The sequence below is a fragment of the Bos grunniens genome, chromosome 8 (assembly GCF_055505025.1).
Source record: "Bos grunniens cultivar Pamir isolate PY7600 chromosome 8, Bosgru_T2T1.0, whole genome shotgun sequence".
NCBI classification, from domain to species: Eukaryota; Metazoa; Chordata; class Mammalia; order Artiodactyla; family Bovidae; genus Bos; species Bos grunniens.
Genome location: NC_141172.1, coordinates 3,974,694 through 3,998,537, shown reverse-complemented (window position 1 = coordinate 3,998,537; position 23,844 = coordinate 3,974,694). Strand labels below are relative to the sequence as shown.

Genomic DNA, 23,844 nt, shown 5'->3' with positions numbered 1-23,844 from the left:
GTCTTAACCACTGGACTGCTGGGCAAGTCCCATTACTGCTTTTATTAGGGGGAATAATACCCACTTCCTTTTACCATCACTTCCCAAATACACTTCCAGTTCCTGCTTTAGGATAGCAACTACTCTTAAAAACCAAAGATTCTCTGGGAAGAATATTTTCATCCTTGAGAGTGCAGGAGGATTAACATAAAGCCTCTGCCCCTGAGCAGAATGGAGAGATTGCAGAGCGGGCAGCATCCAGGCTGCCTTTGCCCCCCTCTCTCTACTCTTCACTTCCTTTAGATCAGGCCAGTTGGGGCCCCACGAACCCTCCCGTCCCCTGAGAATCCTGGGATGATTTTTGTTTGTTTTGCTTTTAAGAAATGTTTATTTTTATGTTTTTATTTGGCTCTACCGGGACTTAGTTGTGGCATGTGGAATATAGTTCTCTGACCAGGGGTTAAACCCAGGTCCCCTGCATTGGGAGCTCAGAAGTTTAGCCTCTGGGCCACCAGGGAAATCTGCTGGGATGATTTTGGAACTGTAGCTGTTCTCCTCTTGATTTTTCACTCCCCAAACCAAAGATGCCTGGGACAAGACTGAGCCAGCACAGGAAGGGAATTCTGGATGAGGATGTGGACTTTCAGTCTCTTGCAAACCATCTCCCTTTTCCTTGGTTAAAGGTACCAGTCATTATCAGGAAGGAAGAAAGATTGAAGGTAAAAGGAAAGTTTGGTGGATCTGGATTCTAGGTAATTCTGTCATTAATAGCATTAATTATTTGGTAAACAAAGGTGAACACATACATATCAATAAAATTTGCTGAACGACGTCTACCTAAATGAAATATCTGCATCATGTACCTCCTGACATATCCTTCCTATTTTTATTTTTATATTTACTTTATTTTTATTTATATGGCTGCACCGGGTCGTAGTCGATGGTGTGGGAACTCTCAGTTGTGGCATGTGGGTCAGTTCCCTGACTGGGGATTGAACCTGGACCTCTTGCATTGGCAACATGAACAGCCAGGGAAATCCCATTCCTACTATTTTGAAAATAAAAAACTATTATGTGCCTAATAGATGATCAATACATTCTTGTTGAATAAAAAAAAAATGATACCATTAGGATGGTTTTAGTCTTTGAAATCTGTATCTTGAAAGGTGAAACCATCTTAAAACTGAAGTCTATTCTGTTCAGTAGATCCATGGCTATTGAGAGGATAAATGGGATAAATCTTTTAAGGTATTCAGCACAGGGCCTGACACTCAGTAAGCAGTGAATGAACATTAATCATCATTATTATCATTATTCATCTATAAATATATAGAATAAAAGGACATATGTACACAGGGAATTGTAACAGTAATAAATAAGAAGTTCATTTGATTTTCTTATCTGTGCACTTAAATTTTCTTGAGCTTTTAGATTACTGTGTGTTGTTTTCTTCTGTTTTTGCACAGGTTTTAATATTTATAGGAAAATAAACTACTAAATACTACCCCTCTGTAGAAATATATGGGACATGGTTAAATGCTTTAAGTGTCACCAAGCTAAGCCTATTCAATTATTCTCTCTGTCAAAATACCTTTATGTTTTAAACACATACAGTCTCTTTAGGAAACATGGTCACTCTATTATTTGGAGCCAGGCCTTCTGTTACTCTGAAGTCTGGACACATAAGTCATTGTCATTAGTCAGTGGATTGACAGATGCTTCTCTGAAGCGTGGGCAGAGCTCAGAATCTTATCCTAGAAGGTAAAGAAAAATCTCATGTTAACAGATTTGGAAACCTCTTGGTATCAAGTTGATAGTTCAGTACCTTAACGTGAACTATCTTCCAGAAAGTTACTCAAGTTCAAGGAAGTCCCTGATGAATTAGTTCAGTTACCATCATATGAGGGCTTCCTAGGTGGTGCTGGTGGTAAAGAATCTGCCTGCCAGTGCAGGAGATACAGGTTCGATCCCCGGGTAGGGAAGATCCCCTAGAGGAGGGCATGGCAACCTACTCCAGTATTCTTGCCTGGAGAATCCCACAGACAGAGGAGCTTTGGGCTACAGTCCATAGGGTCCCAAAGAGTCGGACACAACTGAAGTGACTTAGCACATCATTATGTGGGCCAAAGAGTGAATTTGCATACGTTCTCACGGAGTCCACAGTGTCATTCGTTACTAGTTTTCAGACTCTTTTGGTTAGCTTTCCACCAGAATGTTATTATTTTTTTTAAACAACATTTAAATTTAACTTCTGTTCACCTTTCTTACTACTTGTTTTTGTCTAGTATGATTTTTATGCCTTTAGGTGCCTATGAATTATTTATGCACCCATATGCTTTTCTTCCTACATCTCCGTGCTGTGTTTTAAGTGAAAAGTTATGAAAGAATATTAAATAAGATGGGAGCAAAACCAAGAGAAATGCAATATAGTCCTGTGTGTGTACTGATAACGGCAGCTGGCAAGTGTTACTGGATTCAGCCAGGGGAAAAAAAAATAAAAAACAAATATGAGATATTCTGTAGCTGCCTTCGCTGGCTGTTCATTTTATATCACCCTAAGGCAAGATTATTTCCTAGAAGACACCATTCTGTAACAGAATCTGTTCTCAACTCAAATCTCCCTAGCCCCCCTGCTCCACATGACAGGTGATTTTACTAAATCATAATACATTTTGTTAGCAGTATGGGGGAAGGGGATTAATGAATGCTGGATCATCTGTAACATCAGTGGGTAAATGACCAAGTTTCATTTCCCCAGATCAGATGTATTTGCAAATCAAACCCTGGTAGCTTGCAAAAAGGCAGACATTGCTAGACTCATATTTTACATTCATTTTAAGTCATAAATCTTTAGAGTGCCTGTTAAGTCCAGAGATACAATTATATATCTCCTTCCATGCTGTTGACAGAGAAGGGAAGACTTTTTCGGCCACACTTGCACTGTTCTATCCGAACATACCATCGATTCATATCCATCACAGGTTTTTCTCAAAGACCCATCTCTCTTCATCTTCTCCAAAAGGCATAAAATGCATGCATTTTTTTCCGATAGAGAGACAGTTTTAGTCTGAAATCCCCAACTTTGCATTTGCATCTTCAAAATCTCTCTGTGGGGAGTAAGCTTCTTTCTTGGCTTTCAAGTCAGAAAAAAAAAAAAAAAAAGAGAGAGAAAATGGTGTTTCATGTCTAACTTGATTTTCTGTGTCTTTCTATCACCTAACACCTGTTTCTTTCTTCTGTCCTCATCGTCAGCCATACGATTTTTGTGTTAAAAATTATACCTCATCCATCACAGAGTTAGAGATCAGAAAAAAAGCCGATCAAGGCTGTTGGGGAAGAAACCATCTGCTGACTTTCAAGTGGATTCAAAGAAGGTGCAAAGTAATACATTTTAGTTGATTGTAGCATTAAGAAAACAAGACCAGGGGGCATTAAGTCAACCACAACAAACAATGAGTGATTTTTCTTTGCTCTAATACCTCAACCTGCTACAGTATATCTACCAAAATAATTTATTTCTTTTTCTTTAGCAGTGAAAGAAAACATGCTTGCTTATAGCTCTTGTTGTCGTTCAGTCACCAGGTCGAGTCCAACTCTTTGCGACCCCATGGACTGCAGCATACCAGGCCTCCCTGTCCCTCGCCATCTCCCAGAGTTTGCTCAAACTCATGTCCATTGAGTCTGTGATGCCATACAACTATCTCATCTGCGAATGTAGAATGATCTCTGAAGCAGCTGTGCAGCAATGTGGTTGCGGGGTGTGTTTGCAGCCTGGAAATCAAGCACAGCCTTGCTATGTCATCTTTAACAATTCTCTGTTCTTGTGGTGTCCTGGGTACTGATTTCTCCTTTGTAAAACACACACTGCCTTTTATCTGCTACAGTAAATGTAGGGGAAAAAAATCATTGAGGCCTCTCATCAGAGTGTTTTCTTGTGTGTGTATGTGCTCAGTCACTGAGTCATGTCTGACTCTTTTCGACCCCATGGACTGCAGCCTGCCAGGCTCCTCTGTCCATGGAATGCTCCAAGCAAGAATATTGGCATTGGTTGCCATTTCCTCCTCCAGGGGATCTTCCCAACCCAGGGATCAAAACTACTTCTTCTGTGCCTCCTGCACTGGCAGGTGGATTCTTTACCATTGTGCCACCTGAGAAGAAGCCCTGTTTACTTGTATGATTAATTTTATTTTTAAGGAGCACAGGTTCATTTACTTTCAGGTTCATTTACTATGTTATGGCTTCATTTCTCAGTCACCGTACATCTTCTACTTTAGCTACTGACATCATTCTCTATTAATGTGTGTCACCCATATAAAAAAATTAGATCCTGAATAGCCAGTGCAGGCCTTCCTGTTTTTCTTTCATATCACGCCTGTGTTAAGCAGTTAATTTTAACTCCCTTCTTTGCTAGATTGTTCATGTTGGAAAGAATACTATCTAAACTTTTCTCCAGTGATGATGAAACGGACCAGAGATGATAAATCTTGCCACATACAGATTTTCAAAACCATTGATCCACTGTTGCTTTCATGTTAAAGAGAGAATTGAAACCTCAGGGCTAAAACAAAATGACTCCAGGGCTGAGGCCAGCTGGCCGATTGGGGTGGTTGATTTCAGATGGGTTTCAGAGCGTTGCCTCTGTGGATGATCAGTTGCATGCTTGCACCTGGGCATCCCTGCCTTGGGGCTGAAGGATGTGTGGGTCCTCAGGTCAGCCTGGCTGGAGGGTGACTTAGTTATCCTTGCAGAATGCTCCCAGCATCCCCACAGGTCCGTGCCTTTGCCCACTGGTCAGACTGAAGGCATCCTCTTGTCCCTCCAAAGCCAGATGAGAGAGGAGAACTCAGAGTGGTCCATATGTGAATCTCATAGCTATGTTGTGACTTAAACAAGTCACAACGTGTATGATTAATTTTACTTGTATGTAAAATTATTTTACTCCTCTGATGCAATGACTTGCTCTGAGCACCAACGAGGGGATCCCAGCTTTGACAGCAGAGGCTATGTGGTTTCACGAACCTCCACTCCCATCAGTAGAGATCAAAATATTTGTGTGAATTTTCTGCACTTGTCCAGTGTATGTGTTAGTCGCTCATGTCTGACTAACTAGTTAGTCATGTCTGACTTTTCAACTCCATGGACTGTATGTAGCTCACCAGGCTCCTCTGTCTATGGGATTTTCCAGGCAAGAATATTGGAGTGGTTACCATTCCCTTCACCAGGGGAAGATCCCTTCCCGACCCAGGGATCAAACTTGGGTCTCCTGTATTGCAGGATTCTTTACCATCTGAGCCACCAAGTAAACCCAGTCACATTATATGACTGGGTCCTTATAAACCCAGTCATACTGGGTTACTTTTAGAAAAAAACACAGGAATGTGAAAAGGTGGCTGTTTCAGGGCTTTCCTGGCACAAGCTGCCTGCCCAGAACTGAGGCTGGGATGAGGTGGGCAGGAAGGTGGCTCCGGCTGCTACCAGGGCCTGTCTGCCAGGACGTCCCGCCTCTCTGCTGCAGCTTTTTCCTGCGCCATGAGGGTGAACCTGCAGCAGGTTTGGCCATATAAGCAACCCTGGGGTGCAGGCTTTTTAGGAGGTGTGAGGGGTGTGGTGGCTACAGAGATAAATCCTCGTCCCCAGCAGAGGATTTGCCCATGTGAAACATGGTGCTTCCTTCTCTTTTCAGGGTTTTTATGAAATTTCTCATGGACTGACGGCATGAGTTTACTTTGTTTTGGTTTTGTTTTTACAATTTTTGACCTTCACAGCTCAAAGAGCTGGTCTCCTGTGTGCAGCATTCAGAGATCATTCCCATTGTGTGTGTGTTTAAAAAGGTTTGATATTGCATGTATACCTGCAACTTTCAGAAGGTCTCATGTAAAAGTCTCATTTTATATTTGTGTTAAAAGTCTGTTAATGCTAATAGTAAATGCAAAACAGGTGCAGAAAAGAGCCCACAGCGATTCTAGCAGGGACAACACAGCAGTCGTGATTATAATGACCTAACAATTAAGGGTTAGGTGAAAATCCCTCTACACTCGGGAGACTGTTCTGAATCTTCATCACGTACAGGTGCCACAGCTAAGCCTGCGTGCTCTGCCCGGTCTTACTCAGAACTGGAAACGCCCTGTGGACTCCTGTTTCCTCACCTCCTGGCCTGCTCCTCTGACCGAAGGACACGGCTCTGGGACTCCTGTGAGTTCTGACTGGCCTGCTATTACGACGCTTCTTTCTGATAAGTGCCCTGTTGTTTGTTGTTGTTCAGTTGCTCAGTCGTGTCCAGCTCTTTGCGACCCCATGGACTGCAGCACAGCCAGGCTTCCCTGTCCTTCACTGTCTCCCGGAGCTTGTTCAACCTCATATCCACTGAGTCGGTGATGCCGTCCAACCATCTCATCCTCTGCCGCCCCCTTCTCCTCCTGCCCTCAATCTTTCCCAGCATCAGGGTCTTTTCCAATGAGTTGGCTCTTTGCATCAAGTGGCCAAAGTATTGGAGCTCAGCTTCAGCATCAGTCCTTCCAGTGAGTATTGAGGGTTGATTTCCCTTATGATTGACTGGTGTGATCGCCTTGTCATCCAAGGAGATCAAAGCTTAAGCTTAAGCTGTACTCCCAGCTTAAGCCATAAGTGAAGTTATATGTTTTTGTCAACTGTGCTCAAGTCACATTTGTCTTTATTTCATAAAGTTATATTGATGATATCTAGCATAATCCTTTTATGATCAGCACTGAAATACTTTTTTGGGGGAGAAGTTAACAAAACAGACTCAGAATTGGTGGAAAACCTTTTCAAAGACTGAAAGTGCCAATCATAGTGTTTTGTTTTTTTTTTTAAACAATTTACAGGAAGTTCAACATGACATTTGATTTCTTCTTGCCAAAGCTAACATTACAGTTCGCTTTAATTCTCTCCTCCCTGCCTTTTAAAAAATTTGTATTGGATAAGGTTTTGGCTCCACATGTGCTGTTCCTGCTTTCGCATCAAGGCTGTAATTAAGTCTTTGTTTGTTCTGACTTGCAGTTCCTTCCTGGCACTGGATAAGAGCTAAGATGTTGCTTCTGCAGGTCCTTCCCGCAATAAAAGTGGAGGTAACAGCAAAATGATTACTAGCTTTAGTAATGGGAATTATAATACAGACAACAAAACAAATTTACCTTAATATTAAAAGCAGGATGCAGAAGTTTATCAACCACTTGTCAAGCTAACCCACTTAGGAATTCCAAAATAATTTTTAATCTTTGCATTAATGTTTCTTTCCATTTTCCTTCTTGAAAAACACATCAAATTTTGAACAGTGTGCTACTTCTTGGGTTTATGTATACTTTCATTTTTCAAAAGCAATGGACTATGTTAAAGCATTGCTTCATTTCTTCCAGTCTGGTTTTTTAAGGTCAGAGTGACCATTTAATCCAGCATGTTCTGGAACTAGATGCTTGGAAAAACAGCCTTCTCCCTGGTTACTCTTACACAACCTTGAGTCATTTTCTTCACTCTAAAGAGATACGTTCAGCATTGGAGAAAAGTAAACCTTACCTTGTCATCTTAGGTTTAGCGCAAGATTAGGTGTGAATATTCAAGAAATACTTTGCAATCTGAAAAACAATAAAAAAAAATCTTAATTTGGGGGTGGATCTTGCATCTTATTAACTCTGCAATTAGGCAACTATTATAAACTAAAATCTAGATTTTGAGGTTATAAAATGGGTCAGGAAATGGGAATAAAAGCCAGCTTCCATCCTCTCTGTTCTGTGTTTGATTTACTAGATGAAAAGGGGGCCAGCCTTGGTCTTCTAAAGCAGTGGTCCCCGGACTTTTCTGACACCAGGGACCAGTGTCCACTTTTTTCAGGGATGAAGGCAGGGTGGGGTTGTGATTTGGGGATGATTTAAGTGCATTACATTTATCGTGCACTTTATTTCTATTATTATTATATCAGCTCCACCTCAGATCATGAGACATTAGATCCGGAGGTTCGGGACCCCTGCTCTAGAGGACATGGTCTTTCCATCAGCTCTGCTGGGCTGAGTCCTTGGCCCTGGCAGCGCTGGGCTGCTGTTGAAGGCCCTCCACAGGCGATTGTCCTGGCTGTTGGAACCCGTTTACCCGTCAGCCCCTCTGCTTCAGTCGTGGGGTCCGTGAACACGCTGTGCTTATTTCTGCTTCTTGCCCCATCCATCTTTTACCCATACAACGCTGTCTGTGTCTCTGCCTTCTACTGTTTGGCCCTCCACCCTCTGGAGGGCCATCCTGATCATTCTCTCTCTCTCTCTTTTATAATATTTATTTTTTATTTATGTGGCTGCTCCAGGTCTTAGTTGCAGCCCGTGGGATCTTCAGTCTTAGCTGTGGCACTCAGTATCTTTTTTGTTGCTAGGTGCAAACTCTTAGTTTGGGCACGTGGGATCTAGTTCCCTGACCTGGGATTGAATCCAGACCCCCTGCTTTGGAACCTCAGAGTCTTAGCCACTGGACCAACTGGGAAGTCCTCCCACCGAGTCTTCTGTTGGTGCTGTAGTTCACATCCCTCGCTCCCTCCTCTGAACTCCAAAACTTGTGCCTATGCCGTTTCATATTTTTCTCTTGTTCATATATGACTTTACATCGTGTACATGCTCAGTCGTTCAGTCGTGTCTGACTCTGAGACCCTATGGACTGTAGCCCGCCAGGCTCGTCTGTCCATGGGATTCTCCAGACAAGAATACTAGAGTGGACTGCCGTTTCTTCCTCCAGGGGATCTTCCCCACCCAGGGATCAAACCCACATCTCCTGCATTGGCAGGGGGATTCTTTACAGCTGAGCCACCTGGGAAGCCCTGACATAACACTGCATGCTCCTTACAAACTGTGTTCTACATCCACCACGACACAGTAGTTCTGCAAGCCTTGTGTAACTGAATTGATGCGTAATTGGCAGTGGGCTCCTTTTGTTCTCCACCCACTGTGCACAGCCCAGTTCTGGTGACTTGGATTTCAGGCTGACTGTAGTGGGTACCCTGTCCTAAATGATGGTATTTGGAAGTGGGGCCTTTGGAGGTAAACAAGCCATGAGGGTGGAGCCTGAATTAATGGAATTAGTGCTCTTATAGGAGAGAGACAGGAAGTCTGTCTCCACCAAGCAAGAAGGCGGCTGCCCAAGATCCAGGAAGAGGGCCCTCAGCAGGAACCTGACCACGCTGGCGCCTTGATCTTAGACTTGCAGCCTCCAGAACTGCAAGAAGCAAATGTTTGTCTTTGAAGATATTCAGTGTATGGTATTTTTGTTGTTAGTCAGTTGTTCAGTCATGTCTGACTCTTTGAGGCCCCATGGACTGCAGCACAGCCAGGCTTCCCTGTCCTTCACTATCTCCCAGAGTTTGCTCAAACTCATTTTCATTGAATTGTTGATGCTATCCAACCATCTCATCCTCTGCTGCCCCCTTCCCCTTTTGCCCTCAATCTTTCCCAGCATCAGGGTCTTTTCCAATGAGTTAGCTCTTCACATCAGGTGGCCAAAGTATTGGAGCTTCAACTTCAGCATCAGTCCTTCCAATGAGTATTCAGGGTTGATTTCCTTACTATTGACTGGTTTGATTCCTTACTGTCCAAGGGACTCTCAAAAGTCTTCTCCAGCACTACAATTCGAAAGCATCAATTCTTTGGCTCTCAGCCTTCTTTATGGTACAACTCTCACATCCATACATGACTACTGGAAAAACCATAGCTTTGATTAGATGGACTTTGATGGCAAAGTAATGTCTCTGCTTTTTAATATGCTAAGTTGGTCATAGCTTTTCTTCCAAGGAGAAAGCATCTTTTAATTTCATGGCTGCAATCACCATCTGCAGTGATTTTGGAGCCCAAGAAAATAAAGTCTGTCACTGTTTCCGTTGTTTCCCCATCTATTTGCCATGAAGCAATGGGACTGGATGCTATGATCTTAATTTTTTGAATGTTGATTTTCTTTTTTTGTATTTGTTTTTGTTGTAGCAGGCAATGAATAGGTCAGAGTCCAGTCAGGAGAAAAGAACCTAAATTATGCAGTTAAATACAAAGGATTTAGCACAGAGTACTGGTCATGGAGGTGTTGGAAGAGCTCACAGGGCAAAGAGCAAATGGTGAAGCCAGAGAGTAACAGCAGCAAGAAGTAGCCAGCAGCTCTAGGACTGGAGGGACAAAGAGAGGAGGTGGCTTGGCAAGAACAGGGGCCACCAACGTGGGGCTGGCTGGGGGAAGCTGGGACCCTGGAGGAGTCACAGCCACTGCCAGAAATCCTGGCCAGAGCAAGGAAGAAAGGGAGGCAGACCGGCCTCTCCCTGTCTCCCATACTAGCCACTCTCAGCTCCTGCCAGCGACTCTGGCCAAACTGACCAGAGCCAACTGGCAAAGAAGGCTGGGTGGTGTGTATTTTGCAGAAATCAACCCTTTGTGCTACAAACAGAGCAAGGGAAGCAGAGGAAAGAGACCAAAGAGCAAATAGCCAGATGATTACCACACTGATAGGCCAGAATGAAACGAACTCAGGACTGTTCTCCACGTGAGACTACAAATAGTTCAAAATAGCTCACAACTGATTTGATTCCATTTTAAAAGTTAAAAAAAATTAAATATTTATTTTATTTATTTATTTACTCTTGGTCACACCATGTAGCATGTGGGGTCTTCGTTCCTCCACCAGGGAGCAAACCCATGTTCCCCTGCAGTGGAAACAAGGAGTCTTAACCACTGGACAACTAGGGAAGTCCCTCCAAAATTTTCACTAGGATTAGTCTTTTATTGTTTCCTGGGTCTGGAAGATCCACTAAAGAAGGAAATGGCAGCCCACTCCAGTATTCTTGTCTGGGAAACCCAATGGACGGGGAGACTGGTGGGCTACAGTCCCTGGGGTCTCAAAGAGTTGGACACGACTGAGTCACCACCACCATCACCACCACCATTTCTGAATGATCACCATTTAATAATTTAGACTTCTTAAATAACTCAAATTCCTTTTATTGTAAATTATAAAATAAATACTAAGTCTGCTTTTTATCTTTGGCCCATTTCAAAAGGACTACAAGCAATTCTGGCATCTAACTGTCATCTTTCTCTAAAGAAAGAATTTCTATGAGATAGCAACCTCACCTAACCTAGTTCTCTAAATTCTATTTGCTTCCCTACTTAAACCTATTTAATGAATTTTCCATCTGTTAGTATATAAAAAACTAATCTCACCCTTTTATTGTTAGCTGTTTTTCATCTGAAGAAATAAAAATCCAACTCAAACTAGCTTAAGCCAAGTAGGAAATGCATTGGCACTCAGATCCAGGAGCTTAAATGATATCACTTACATTCTGTTTCCCTCGCTGTGTCCCACCTTCCTCTCCTTGCTCTGAGCTACTGACCTTTGTTTAATTCTGAAACAGTCTGGCTTCAAATGTTACATGTAGAATTCCAGGAAGAGCTCTGATTGGTCTGCTTGGGTCACAGGCCCAGCTGGTGGCCTCGTCTGTGGTGGATTCTGATTGGCTAGACTTAGGTCAGGAAAGTGCCACTTGGACTGGGTTGAAGGTAAGTTTCCCCACCCACATCACACTACAGCTTGAGGAGGAGGTTGTTTCTGAAGAAAGGGATAGAAAGTGAAAGTGAAAGTCACTCAGTTGTGTCCGACTCTTTTCCACCCCATGGACTATACAGTCCATGGAATTCTCCAGGCCAGAATACTGGAGAGGGTGGCCTTTCCCTTCTCCAGGGTATCTTCCCAACCCAGGGTTCGAACCTAGGTCTTCCATATTGCAGGCAGATTCTTTACCAGTTGAGCCACAAGGGAAGCCCAAGAAGACTGGAGTGGGTAGCCTATCCCTTCTCCAGCGGATCTTCCCCACCCAGAAATTGAATATTGGGGTCTTCTGCATTGCAGGCAGGTTCTTTACCAACTGAACTATCAGGGAGTCCAAGAAGAAAGGGATAAAGACACTGAGAAGATAAAGACACATCTTCAGTACACTCTTCCTTTTCCCCACAAATTGCTTAAAACAGGATTTTTGGCCATGCCTCCAGGCATTGCTTCCCTAATAGCTCAGTTAGTAAAGAGTCTGCCTGCAATGCAGGAGACCACTGTTCAGTTCCTAGGTTGGGAAGATCTGCTGGAGAAGGGATCGGCTACCCACTCCAGTCTTCTTGGGCTTCCTTTGTGGCTCAGCTGGTAAAGAATCCGCCCGCAATGTAGGAGACCTGGATTCGATCCCTGGGTTGGGAAGATCCCCTGGAGAAGGGAAAGCCTACCAAGTCCAGTATTCTGGCCTGAAGAATTCCATGGACTGTATAGTCCATGCAGTTGCAAAGAGTTGGACATGACTGAGCCACTTTCACTTTCAAGGCATTTAAATGCCCCAACTAAGGGTTGAACCCTTGTCCCTTGTTAGTGAAAGAGTGGAGTCCTAACTGCTCGACTACCAGGTTAAAATATTTTTTACTTTGCTATTTTGTCAAACAAGTTGCAAATCACCTGCTGCCTCTCTGTTGCCTCCAGACTCAATCTACCATCCTCTGTTTTTACCTTAGCTCTGTCAGGTTGGCAAAACAGGAAGTTTTACTGTAAAAGATTATTCTTTAAAAAATATTTTATTGGAGAATAGTTGATTTAAATGTTGTATTAGTTTCTGCTGTACAGCAAAATGAATCAGTTGTACATGTTCAGGCATGTGTGCTAAGTCACTTCAGTCATGTCCAACTCTGCAACCCCCTGGATTGTAGCCTGCTAGGCTCCTCTATCCATGGAATTGTTCAGGCAAGAATGCTGGAGTGGGTTGCCATGCCCTCCTCCAGGGGATCTTCCCTACCCAGGGACTGAACCCACATCTCTTGCGGTCAGTCTTGGCAGTCAGGTTCTTTACCAGTGGCGCCACCTGGAAAGCGCATAATTATACATCAGTTCAGTTCAGTTCAGTTCAGGGCTTCCCTTGTAGCTCACTAGGTAAAGAATCTGCCTGCAGTGCAGGAGACTGGGGTTTGATCCCTGGGTTGGGAAGATCCCTTGGAGAAGGAAATGGCAACCCACTCCAGTATCCTTGCCTGGAAAATCTCATGGACAGAGGAGCCTGGTGGGCTGCAGTCCATGGGGTCACAAAGAGTTGGGCACGACTGAGTGACTAACACTTACTTACACTCACTCAGTTCGGTTCAATCACTCAGTTGTGTCCAACTCTGCAACCCCATGGACTGCAGCACACCAGGGTTCCCCATCCATCACCAGCTTCCAGAGCTTGCTCAAACTGATGTCCATTGAGTCAGTGATGCCATCCAACCATCTCATCCTCTGTCATCCCCTTCTCCTCCTGCCTTTAGTCTTTCCCAGGATCAGGGTCTTTTGCAATGAGTGAGCTCTTTGCATCAGCTCTTTGCAAAGTATTGGATCTTCATCATCAGTCCTTCCAGTGAATATTCAGGACTGATCTCCTTTAGGATGGACTGGTTGGATCTCCTTGCAGTCCAAGGAACTCTCAACACCACAGTTCAAAAGCATCACTTCTTCGGTGCTCAGCTTTGTTTATAGTCTAATTCTCACATCCATGCATGACTACTGGAAAGGCCATAGCTTTGACTAGACAGACCTTTGTTGGAAAAGTAATGTCTCTGCTTTTGAATATACTGTCTAGGTTGGTCATAGCTTTTTTCCCAAGGAGCAAGTATCTTTTAATTTCATGGCTGTAGTCACCATCTGCAGTGATTTTGGAGCCCCCCAAAATAAAGTCTGTCACTGTTTTCATTGTTTCCCCATCTATTTGCCATGAAGTGATGGGACAGATGCCACAATCTTAGTTTTCTGAATGTTGAGATTTAAGCCAACTTTTTCACTCTCCTTTTTGACTTTCATCAAGAGTCTCTTTAGTTCTTCTTCACTTTTTGCCATAAGGGTGGTGTCATCTGCATATCTGCTGCTAAGTCGCTTCAGTCGTGTCCGACTCTGTGCGACCCCATAGACGGCAGCCCACCAGGCTCTGCCGTCCCTGGGATTCTCCAGGCAAGGACACTGGAGTGGGTTGCCATTGCCTTCTCCATTGTGTGAAAGTGAAAAGTGAAAGTGAAGTCACTCAGTCGCTTCCGACTTGTAGCGACCCCATGAACTGCAGCCTACCAGACTCCTCCATCCATGGGATTTTTAGGCAAGAGTACTGGAGTGGCTTGCCATTGCCTTCTCCATCTGCATATCTGAGGTTATTGATATTTCTCCCAGCAATCTTGATTCCAGCTTGTGCTTCATCCAGCCCGGCATTTCTCATGATGCACTCTGCATATAAGTTAAATAAGTAGGGTGACAGTATACAGCCTTGACTTACTCCTTTCCGGATATGGAACCAATCTGCTGTTCCATATCAGGTTCTAACTGTTGCTTCTTGACCTGCTTACAGATTTCTCAGGAGGCAGGTGAGGTGGTCTGGTATTCCCATCTCTGGAAGAGTTTTCCAGTTTGTTGTGATTCACACAGTCAAAGGCTTTGACATAGTCAATAAATCAAAAGTAGATGTTTTTCTGGAATTCTCTGGCTTTTTCAGTGATCCAACAGATGTTGGCAATTTGCCCTCTGGTTCCTCTGCCTTTTCTAAATCCAGCTTGAACATCTGGAAGTTCACGGTTCATGTACTGTTAAAGCCTGGCTTGGAGAATTTTGAGCATTACTTTACTAGCATGTGAGATGAGTGCAATTGTGCGGTAGTTTGAACATTCTTTGGTATTGCCTTTTTTTGGGATTGGAATGAAAACTGACCTTTTCCGGTCCTGGGGCCACTGCTGAGTTTTCCGGATTTGCTGGCATATTGAATGCAGCACTTTCACAGTATCATCTTTTAGGATTTGAAAGAGGTCAACTGGAATTCTATCACCTCCACTATCTTTGTTTGTAGTGATGCTTCCTAAGGCCCACTTAACTTTGCATTCCAGGATGTCTGGCTCTATGTTGGTTATCACACCATCATGATTATCTGGGTCATGAAAATCTTTTTGTATAGTTCTTCTGTGTATTCTTGCCACCTCTTCTTAATACCTTCTGCTTCTGTTGGGTCCATACCATTTCTGTCCTTTATTGTGCCCATCTTTGCATGAAATGTTTCCTTGGTATCTCTGATTTTCTTGAAGAGATCTCTAGTCTTTCCCATTCTATTGTTTTCCTCTATTTCTTTGTATTGGTCACTGAGGAAGGCTTGTCTCCTTGCTATTCTTTGGAACTCTGCATTCAAATGGGTATATCTTTTCTTTTCTCCTTTGCCTTTAGCTTCTCTTCTTTTCTCAGCTATTTGTAAGGCCTCCTCAGACAGCCATTTTGCCTTTTTGCGTTTCTTTTTCTTGGGGATGGTCTTGACCACTGCCTCCTGTACAGTGTCATGAACCTCTGTCCATAGTTCTGCAGGCACTCTATCAGGTCTAATCCCTTGAATCTATTTGCCACTTCCACTGTATAGTCGTAAGGGATTTGATTTAGGTCATACCTGAATGGTCTAGTGGTTTTCCCTCCACTCCTTTTCAGATTCTGTTCCCATATAGCTCATTACAGAGAACTGAATAGGGTTCCATGTGCTACACAGTTGATCCTACAAGATTATACATAAGGTAGAATATAGAGGATACATGGGAGCACAGGATATAGAGGAATATACCCTGAGTCACAGACTGGTTCCAAATAGGAAAAGGAGTACGTGAAGGCTGTATATTGTCACCCTGCTTATTTAACTTATATGCAGAGTACATCATGAGAAACGCTGGACTAGAAGAAACACAAGCTGGAATCAAGATTGCCAGGAGAAATATCAATAACCTCAGATATGCAGATGACACCTTATGGCAGAAAGTGAAGAGGAACTAAAAAGCCTCTTGGTAAAAGTGAAAGTGGAGAGTGAAAAAGTTGGCTTAAAGCTCAACATTCAGAAAACGAAGATCATGGCATCCAGTCCCATCACTTCATGGGAAATAGATGGGGAAACAGTGAAAACAGTGTCAGATTTTATTTTTGGGGGCTCCAAAATCACTGCAGATGGTGACTGCAGCCATGAAATTAAAAGACACTTACTCCTTGGAAGGAAAGTTATGACCAACCTAGATAGCATATTCAAAAGCAGAGACATTACTTTGCCAACAAAGGTCTGTCTAAGTCAAGGCTATTTTTCCTGTGGTCATGTTTGGATGTGAGAGTTGGACTGTGAAGAAGGCTGAGTGCCGAAGAATTGATGCTTTTGAACTGTGGTGTTGGAGAAGACTCTTGAGAGTCCCTTGGACTGCAAGGAGATCCAACCAGTCCATTCTGAAGGAGATCAGCCCTGGGATTTCTTTGGAAGGAATGATGCTAAAGCTGAAACTCCAGTACTTTGGCCACCTCATGCGAAGAGTTGACTCATTGTAAAAGACTGTGATGCTGGGAGGCATTGGGGGCAGGAGGAGAAGGGGACGACAGAGGATGAGATGGCTGGATGGCATTACTGACTCAATGTACATGAGTCTGGGTGAACTCCGGGAGTTGGTGATGGACAGGGAGGCCTGGCGTGCTGGGATTCATGGGGTCGCAAAGAGTCGGACATGACTGAGTGACTGAACTGAACTGACCCTGAGTCACTGTGGAGTTTTATGTCACTGTGAATGCATAGATTGCTGTACAGAAATTCAGTTTCATTTCTCTGGATGTTCCCCCTTTTTATATATCACAGGGATATGTAAGCCTCCCAGCTCTTTCGGATGCTTGAACCTGTGGGCTTCCCTGATGGCTTAGCAGTAAAGATTCTGCCTGCAATACAGGAGAGGAGAGTTCTATCCCTTGGTTGGAAAGATCCCCTGAAGTAGGAAATGGCAATCCACTCCAATATTCTTGCTTGGAAAATCCCATGGACAGAGGAGCCTGGTGGGCTGCAGTCCATGGGGTCGCAAAAAGCCGGGCACAAATGAGCAGGCACATATGCTGGAAGCTAGAAGAGTCAGTTGAGCTCTGAGCCTTCCAAAACCTGTGGCAAATATCCCCTCTGGTGTCTGACATTCTGGGTCTCAGCCGCCTCGATGGCCTCTGTCTTAGCACACCCAGTGACCGCCCACTCCTCTCTCTCTTGGTGCAGAGAGCATGGGACAAAGGAGGCCCTGTTACTTTTTCCCTTGATCCCTTGACCCTTTAGCCTTTTCAGTAGGGGAACATCAGATGACACGGCATATGTATCAGAACATAGTCACAGTAATAACTGGAAAATTAGCATTAACCTTAATTAAGCACCGTTCACTATGGGGGTGCTTTACTGAATCTCAGCCACTCTTCAATAAGTATTATTATTGTGCTTGTTGATAGGTGGGTGAGGCAGGTCTTAGAGGGGGAAGAACTTGCCCCAGTGACGCAGTTAGTTACCAGGGGCTGGGTGGGTGGGGGGAGCCGGATGTTCACCTAGGTGATCTCTCTGACAGTTTTACCCTCCGCCAAGACCCAGGTTCTAAGTAGTCTGGCGCTTTGTCTGTACGTTTGACTTCAGGGACTGCAGAGCCAGGGTTTCACAAGGTGCGTGTCTGTGTGCCCACATCTCTGCTCTGCAGACCTTCCCTGCACTTCTGCACTCTGAGTCATGCGCCCGGGCATCAGGGGTCCCCTCGTGTCATGGGGCTGTTGCCCTCCGCTCAGCACTCCATCTCTAGGTTCTGCCTTCACTGCAGGCGGTAGCGCCTGCCTTGCCTGCCCCAGGAATCGCACTAATCCTTGGTTTCACTCCACCCAGCCCACACCCTTCGTAAACAGACCTTTTATTCAACTCTCCTGCCTTTTCCTGTTTTGCGTGTGCCATTTGTTTCCTGCTGGGACCCTAACTGATCCATGGGTGTTCCGCAACCCTGACCTAGTTCTGCCTTCAAGTCACACCTCTGCCTCCCTAGAAACCTCCCCTCTCTTCCCCAGGACAGGTTCAACTCTGCCTCCTTCCTGAGTCCTGTACTCTTACTCAGGGTGGCCTTGTGAGGGTGGGGCCTCAGGCGCAGGGGCGGGACCGCCTCCAGGTCTGGCTCAGTCCCTCCACCTGGCGGGGCTCTGGTCCCCAGGCTTTATGGAACTGATTGCATCTCTTCCAGGGCATACACTAATTGCTTTCTCAGAGACAGCATAGCCTAACCCCATCTAAATAAAACATTTCTCTTATGAGCGGGGCTCTGGCCCCGACCTGCAGAAACAGTGGATCTTCATTGCTCAGTTGCATTCAACCCTTTGCGACCCCCACGGACCTCATGGACCCCATGGACCCCACCAGGCTTCTCTGTCCATGGGATTCTCCAGGCAAGAATACTGGGAGTGGGTTGCCATTTTCTCTTCCAGGGGATCTTCCCGATCCAGGGAAGATCCTGCATTGCATCTTCTTGCATCTCCTGCGTTGGCAGGTGAGTTGAGCCAGGGTCTTCATTATCATGCCTTAAAATCTTCGGATTCACATTCTTTTCCACTCTGCCCAGGGCCCTGGCAGCAGAAACAGAAGCCTGTAATAGCTTAGTGGCCCTCTGGAGAATGTTATCAACTGTGATGAAATGACTTTGATTCAGAATTTTGGGGATGGGCATTTAGAGAGACCATGTATCGTGGTTCCTGAGTGAATTGAGATGAGCAACCTCACTTCTGTGCACTTGTCTTTCTGCTTCACCTTTTCTCTCATGTTCTGAATATAGGAGTAAATGTGGAGTCCTAGGGGGAACCTTCACAGATGGACCCAATTTCATTTTGCTTTTTTATTTTTTGAGGTTTCACACTTAGGTCTAGCATCCGTTTTTTTGAGTTAATCTTTGTATATGATGCAAGGTGTGATCAGTTGTTGCTGTTCTTCTGCATAGGCTATTCAAATATTCCAGGGCCATTTGTTCTACACCGCGAGGCATGTGGGAGCTTAGCTCCCAGACTAGGGATCCAGCCAGCAGCTGCTACAGTGGAAGGTGAAGTCTTAACCATTGGACGACAAGGATGTCCCCCTTGTTCCATTTTTGAAGGGTCACAAAGTCTTCCTGCAGGAAGTTATAGGTTTTTTTCTAGTGTGGAGGGAAGAGTTTGTTCAAAGGCAGTGAGGCAGGAGAAGGCGTGAGAAATCTGGGGAACTGAACACAGGACTGCACATTTCCCAGAGCTCATCCTCTTCAAACATTCTCGGGTCCTAAGGATGAGAGGCCAGGTATGGCATCAGCAAGACCACGTGGGTTGTGTATAGCAGTCATCAGTTCTGGATGGTTAGTGTCCTTATGTAGGGTAATCTAGTCCCCCCCACCCCCGTGTGTGTATGTGAGCGTGTGAGTTGCTCAGTCATGTCCAACTCTTTGTGACTGCGTGGACCATAGCCCTCCAGGTTCCTCTGTCCATGGGATTCTTCAGGCAACAATACTGGAGTGGATAGCCAGTCCCTTCTCCAGGGGATCTTCCCTATCCTCAGATTGACCTGGATCCCCCACATTGCAGTCAGATTCTTTACCATCTGAGCCACCAGGGAAGCCTCTAACCCCCTGTAGCCCATCCCATTTTAGCACTAAAAGGAAACCCTTCCCTCCCAGACAAACCAGGACACATGGCATCCTGGCCTGGGATAGCAGTGGGCTATTTTGGGCATCACCCTGCATTAGCGTGCATGCATATGCACGTAACGAATTCCGTGTATGAATTTGTGTTCTTGGGTCCTTGCTGTACAGCGTGATGCTTTAATAATCCTCTTGCTCTTTGAGTTTTGAGCAGGATTTCTAACTCAAACTGTCACCCAAGATGACCTCTCCTCGCTTTCACAGGCGAATGTACTTTTTCATCATTGTGGTCTCTGAGGCATCTTGAACTTTCCTTTCCTGCTAGCAGACTTGAGTTTCCCCCAAGGATCTTTGAAGAACTCTCTTTTGACTTTTCCTGCTCAGAGAAATTTCCTTTTGAGCCTCAGAAGATGACTGGCTGTATTAAAACAAGCATGGCTATGACTGAGATGTTTGAAGACTGTTTCAGAAATTTAAAAATTGTGGGTTCATTTTAGTTTTCATTTGAGCCCTTGAATCACGTTTAGTAGAGACCAGTTTGCAAGACTAGCAGGTATCCCAGCTGCCTTTGGGGGCAGTCTAAGGGCTCTTGCTCTCTGCTGCTCTCTGAGCCAAACAGCTGTGCTCTGAGTTATTCTCCAGGCAGCTGGTGCACTCTGCAGCCCTGCAGGGACACCTCTTGGCGCCAGGGTCACACCTGGAGGCCTAGAGTGTCACTAGATGAGCCCAACAAGATGAGACATTCTACCGAAACGTCTGTCACTCCTTCCTAGACACACCGGGACTCACAGACGTCTGCAAATGGTTTGCTGGAATACAGACTCTATGTTGAGTTCAAGATCTAAAATATGCCTGTTTAATTGAAAGACATATTTGTGTTTGGAAAGTTTTTTTATTGCTATGGGCCCAACATTGATGTATAACTTTACAAAGGCTGATGCTGCTGCTAAGTCCCTTCAGTCGTGTCCAACTCTGTGCGACCCCATAGACGGCATCCCACCAGGCTCCCCCATCCCTGGGATTCTCCAGACAAGAATTCTGGAGTGGGTTGCCATTTCCTTCTCCAATGCATGAAAGTGAAAAGTGAAAGTGAAGTCGCTCAGTTGTGTCCGACTCTGTGTGACCCCGTGGAGAGCAGCCTACCAGGCTCCTCTGTCCGTGGGATTCTCTAGGCGAGAGTACTGGAGTGGCTTGCCATTTCCTTCTCCCTTTAAAAAGGCAAGTTATTGTTTAGTCACTAAGTTCTGTCTAACTCTGCGACCCTGTGGACTGTAGCCTGCCAGGCTTCTCTGTCCCTGGGATTCTTCAGGCAAGAATACTGGAGTGGGTTACCATTTCTTTCTCCAAGGTATCTTCCCAACCTAGGGTCTGAGCCAGTGTCTCCTGCGTTGCAGGCAGATTCTTCACCATTTGAGCTCCCAGGGAAGCCCCCATGAAGAAAAGTAATGATCTCCAAACTTGGAAAATTGTCATCATGGTCACAATTATTGTGATTTTCATTTTGCTAGAAAGTCCGTTTTGGAAACACAGGAGGATAAACCACTGGGTTCATGTCCGCCGAAGTTACTGGTGTGTTCTGTGTCAGCCATTGCCAGATCCACACCAGTGAGAAAAACTGGAAGGTTCCCTGTGCTCTGGCCTGTTTAACACATGATGTTAGCCTGCGTTTTAATTTGTATTGTGTCTTCGAGCTTTGGTGTCAGAATTGGCTGCCAACTCTTCCATATTCTCCTACACCCTAGAGTGATTTATGTGGCATAGAAATGATCTGTGCTTTTCTTGGTCTATTCTTTTCTTGCCTTAAAATTATTCTAGTCGTGGTATACTTTAGGAGTGCTTTTTTAATCTTAAATTTTTCTTATGGGTTTGATATTTTAAGATTTTCAACCTAGTTTTGAGTCCGTTTTTTTTTCCCCCCCTTGGAAATCATCTGTGATCTAGATTTTTAGATTTCTTGGGCCAAAATTATACTTTATCTTCTCATAATAAAAAAAATCCTGTGTATATGCAAGGCATGCTGCATTCTAATTTCTAATGCTGTTTATTTTGTGTCTGTTAGTTTATTCTCCAAAGTTTGATTATTTTATTGACTTTTCCTAAGTATTAACTTTTATTTATATTGAGAGAGAGAGAGATGGAAATGAGAACGATAGAGTTGTCCTTGTTGTTCAGTAGCTCAGTCACGTCTGACTCTTTCAATCCCATGGACTGCAGCACGAATGATAGAGAGAATGAAGTAATATTTACTAGTTCAACTGTATTTCTGTCTTTTGGGTCTACTTGGTCTATTTCTTGGACTTCCCTGGTGGCTCAGACAGTTAAGCATCTGCCTACAATGCAGGAGACCCGGGTTCAGTCCCTGGGTTGGGAAGATCCTGTGGAGAAGGAAATGACAACCCACTCCAGGATTCTTGCCTGGAGAATCCCATGGACAGAGCAGCCTGGTAGCTACAGTCCACGGGGTCACAAAGAGTCAGACATGACTGAGTGACTTCACTTTTGGCCTGTTTCTTAGAGAAATGTATCACTGTGTCACATTTCTTATTTATTTGTTATCATCATTTGCTTTATAAGTTTCACAGTCATGTTTATAAGTCCAGGAAACTTTGCTACTGTTATATATTCCTTATTGTTTGTATCTTTTATAAATATATAAAATGGATGTTTCTTTTTAAAGCCGTAAATGCTTTTTTCTTTACATTTTATTTTTTCTAATGTTAATATTGCAGTGCCTATTTTCTTTTTGTCTGTTACAAATCTGTCTGTTATACCTTTTTATTGCCTTTTCTTCCTGCACACGTTTGTGCGCTTTTGTTTGCTTTAATATCTACTAGACCTAAGGTTGGAGAAGGCAATGGCACCCCACTCCAGTACTCTTGCCTGGAAAATCCCATGGATGGAGAAGCCTGGTAGCTACAGTCCATGGGGTCGCGAAGAGTCGGACACGACTGAGTGACTTCACTTTCACTTTTCACTTTCCTGCATTGGAGAAGGAAATGGCAACCCACTCCAGTGTTCTTGCCTGGAGAATCCCAGGGACGGGGGAGCCTGGTGGGCTGCCGTCTATGGGGTTGCATAGAGTCGGACACGACTGAAGCGACTTAGCAGCAGCAGCAGCAGACCTAAGGTGGCCTGGCCCTCTCTCATTGGATCATGATTTTATGTTCTTGACTCAGTGAACACCACAAGATAGAGATCAGCAAAAGGCTCTCCTCCTCTTTGTTTCCTATCCTATGCAACGTTCACATAGTATCCAGGTATTTACTCTACCAACTTCAGCCAGCTGCTTGAAGGTGGAAGTGATTTTTTTTAATATTTGTCTGTCTGGGCTGGGCCCTAGTTGCAGCACGCAGGGTCTTTTAGTTGCAGCATGCAGGGTCTTTTAGTTGCAGCATGCAACCTCTTAGTTCCAGCATGTGGGATCTAGTTCCTTGACCAGGAATTGAACCCTGGCCCCCTGCATTGGGAGCACAGAGTCCCAGACCCTCAACCATCAGGAAAGTCCTTAAGGTAGAAATCTTTAATCAATCCACGTGGTTCTGGATTCAGGGGCTCCTTCTTACTTTCGATGGCAGAGCAGAGGGACAGACCATAAGGGGGCTTATTCTCAGCTGATGTGAACAGGCAACCTGCTTTGTTTCTGTAGAAGCGCCTCTGACTTTTCTTCATTTGATCTTTGGTGTTCTGAAATTCCTCCAAGAGTAGTTTTCAGTGGTGTGAAGTTCAGAGTCTTTCTTTCTAAAGACTTCAACACTGGGAATTTTTCTAATGTTTTCATTTGGTTTCCAAACTCACTAATTTACTGCTCGGCCCTGTCTGTTCTGCTGTTCAGTCCATTGATTGAGTTTTTATTTTGTCAATTACATGTAAACATTTGCACAGATGTAGTTCCTTCTTAAATCTCTCTCAGTATAATAATAATTATTATTATTATATGCACTTATATGGTAGATACTCTGTAGGTCTACAACCTTACCTCTATTCTTATCATTTCGTTGCTAAGTCATGTCAGACTCTTTGTGACCCCATGGACTGTAGCCCACCAGGCTCCTCTGTCCATGGGATTCTCCAGGCAAGACCACTGGAAGTGGTTGCCATTCCCTTCTCCAGGGGTCTTCCCTACCCAGGGATGGAACCTACATCTCTTCCATCTCCTGCATTGGCAGGCAGGTTCTTTACCAGCTGAGCCACCAGGGAAGCCCTCAGTCTATTCTAGGTATTGTCATTTATAAAAACTTGCACCCCGTTGAGGCTATGAACTATGGTTCCGGCCAAGTTCCCTGGTACCACCTCTTGTACCTCCTTGAAGGCATCACTGAGTACTTTCACTAGCCCTGGGCCACCCCCTCCATCCTTCTCTCTGTATGACAGAAAGGAACCTTTACTATGCAGTTGCATGCCCGAGTATGCACAGCCA

General features: G+C 44.5%; 2 long non-coding RNA genes across 3 annotated transcripts in view; one reads left to right on the top strand and one right to left on the bottom strand.

Moving 5' to 3' along the window:
* Window positions 1-501: 501 nt before the first annotated feature.
* Window positions 502-11,495, bottom strand: LOC147366562 (uncharacterized). Its single transcript, XR_015169371.1, has 3 exons — window positions 11,282-11,495; window positions 7,510-7,568; window positions 502-1,733 (listed from the first exon to the last, which is right to left on the bottom strand). It is a non-coding gene; the product is annotated as an uncharacterized LOC147366562 (long non-coding RNA).
* Window positions 5,862-23,844, top strand: part of LOC147366561 (uncharacterized) — a 73,695-nt gene continuing 55,712 nt past the window's right edge. For both annotated transcript variants that reach the window (XR_015169373.1, XR_015169372.1), the window contains exon 1: window positions 5,862-6,171. This is a non-coding gene — a long non-coding RNA (uncharacterized LOC147366561). The remainder of the gene's footprint in view (window positions 6,172-23,844) is intronic.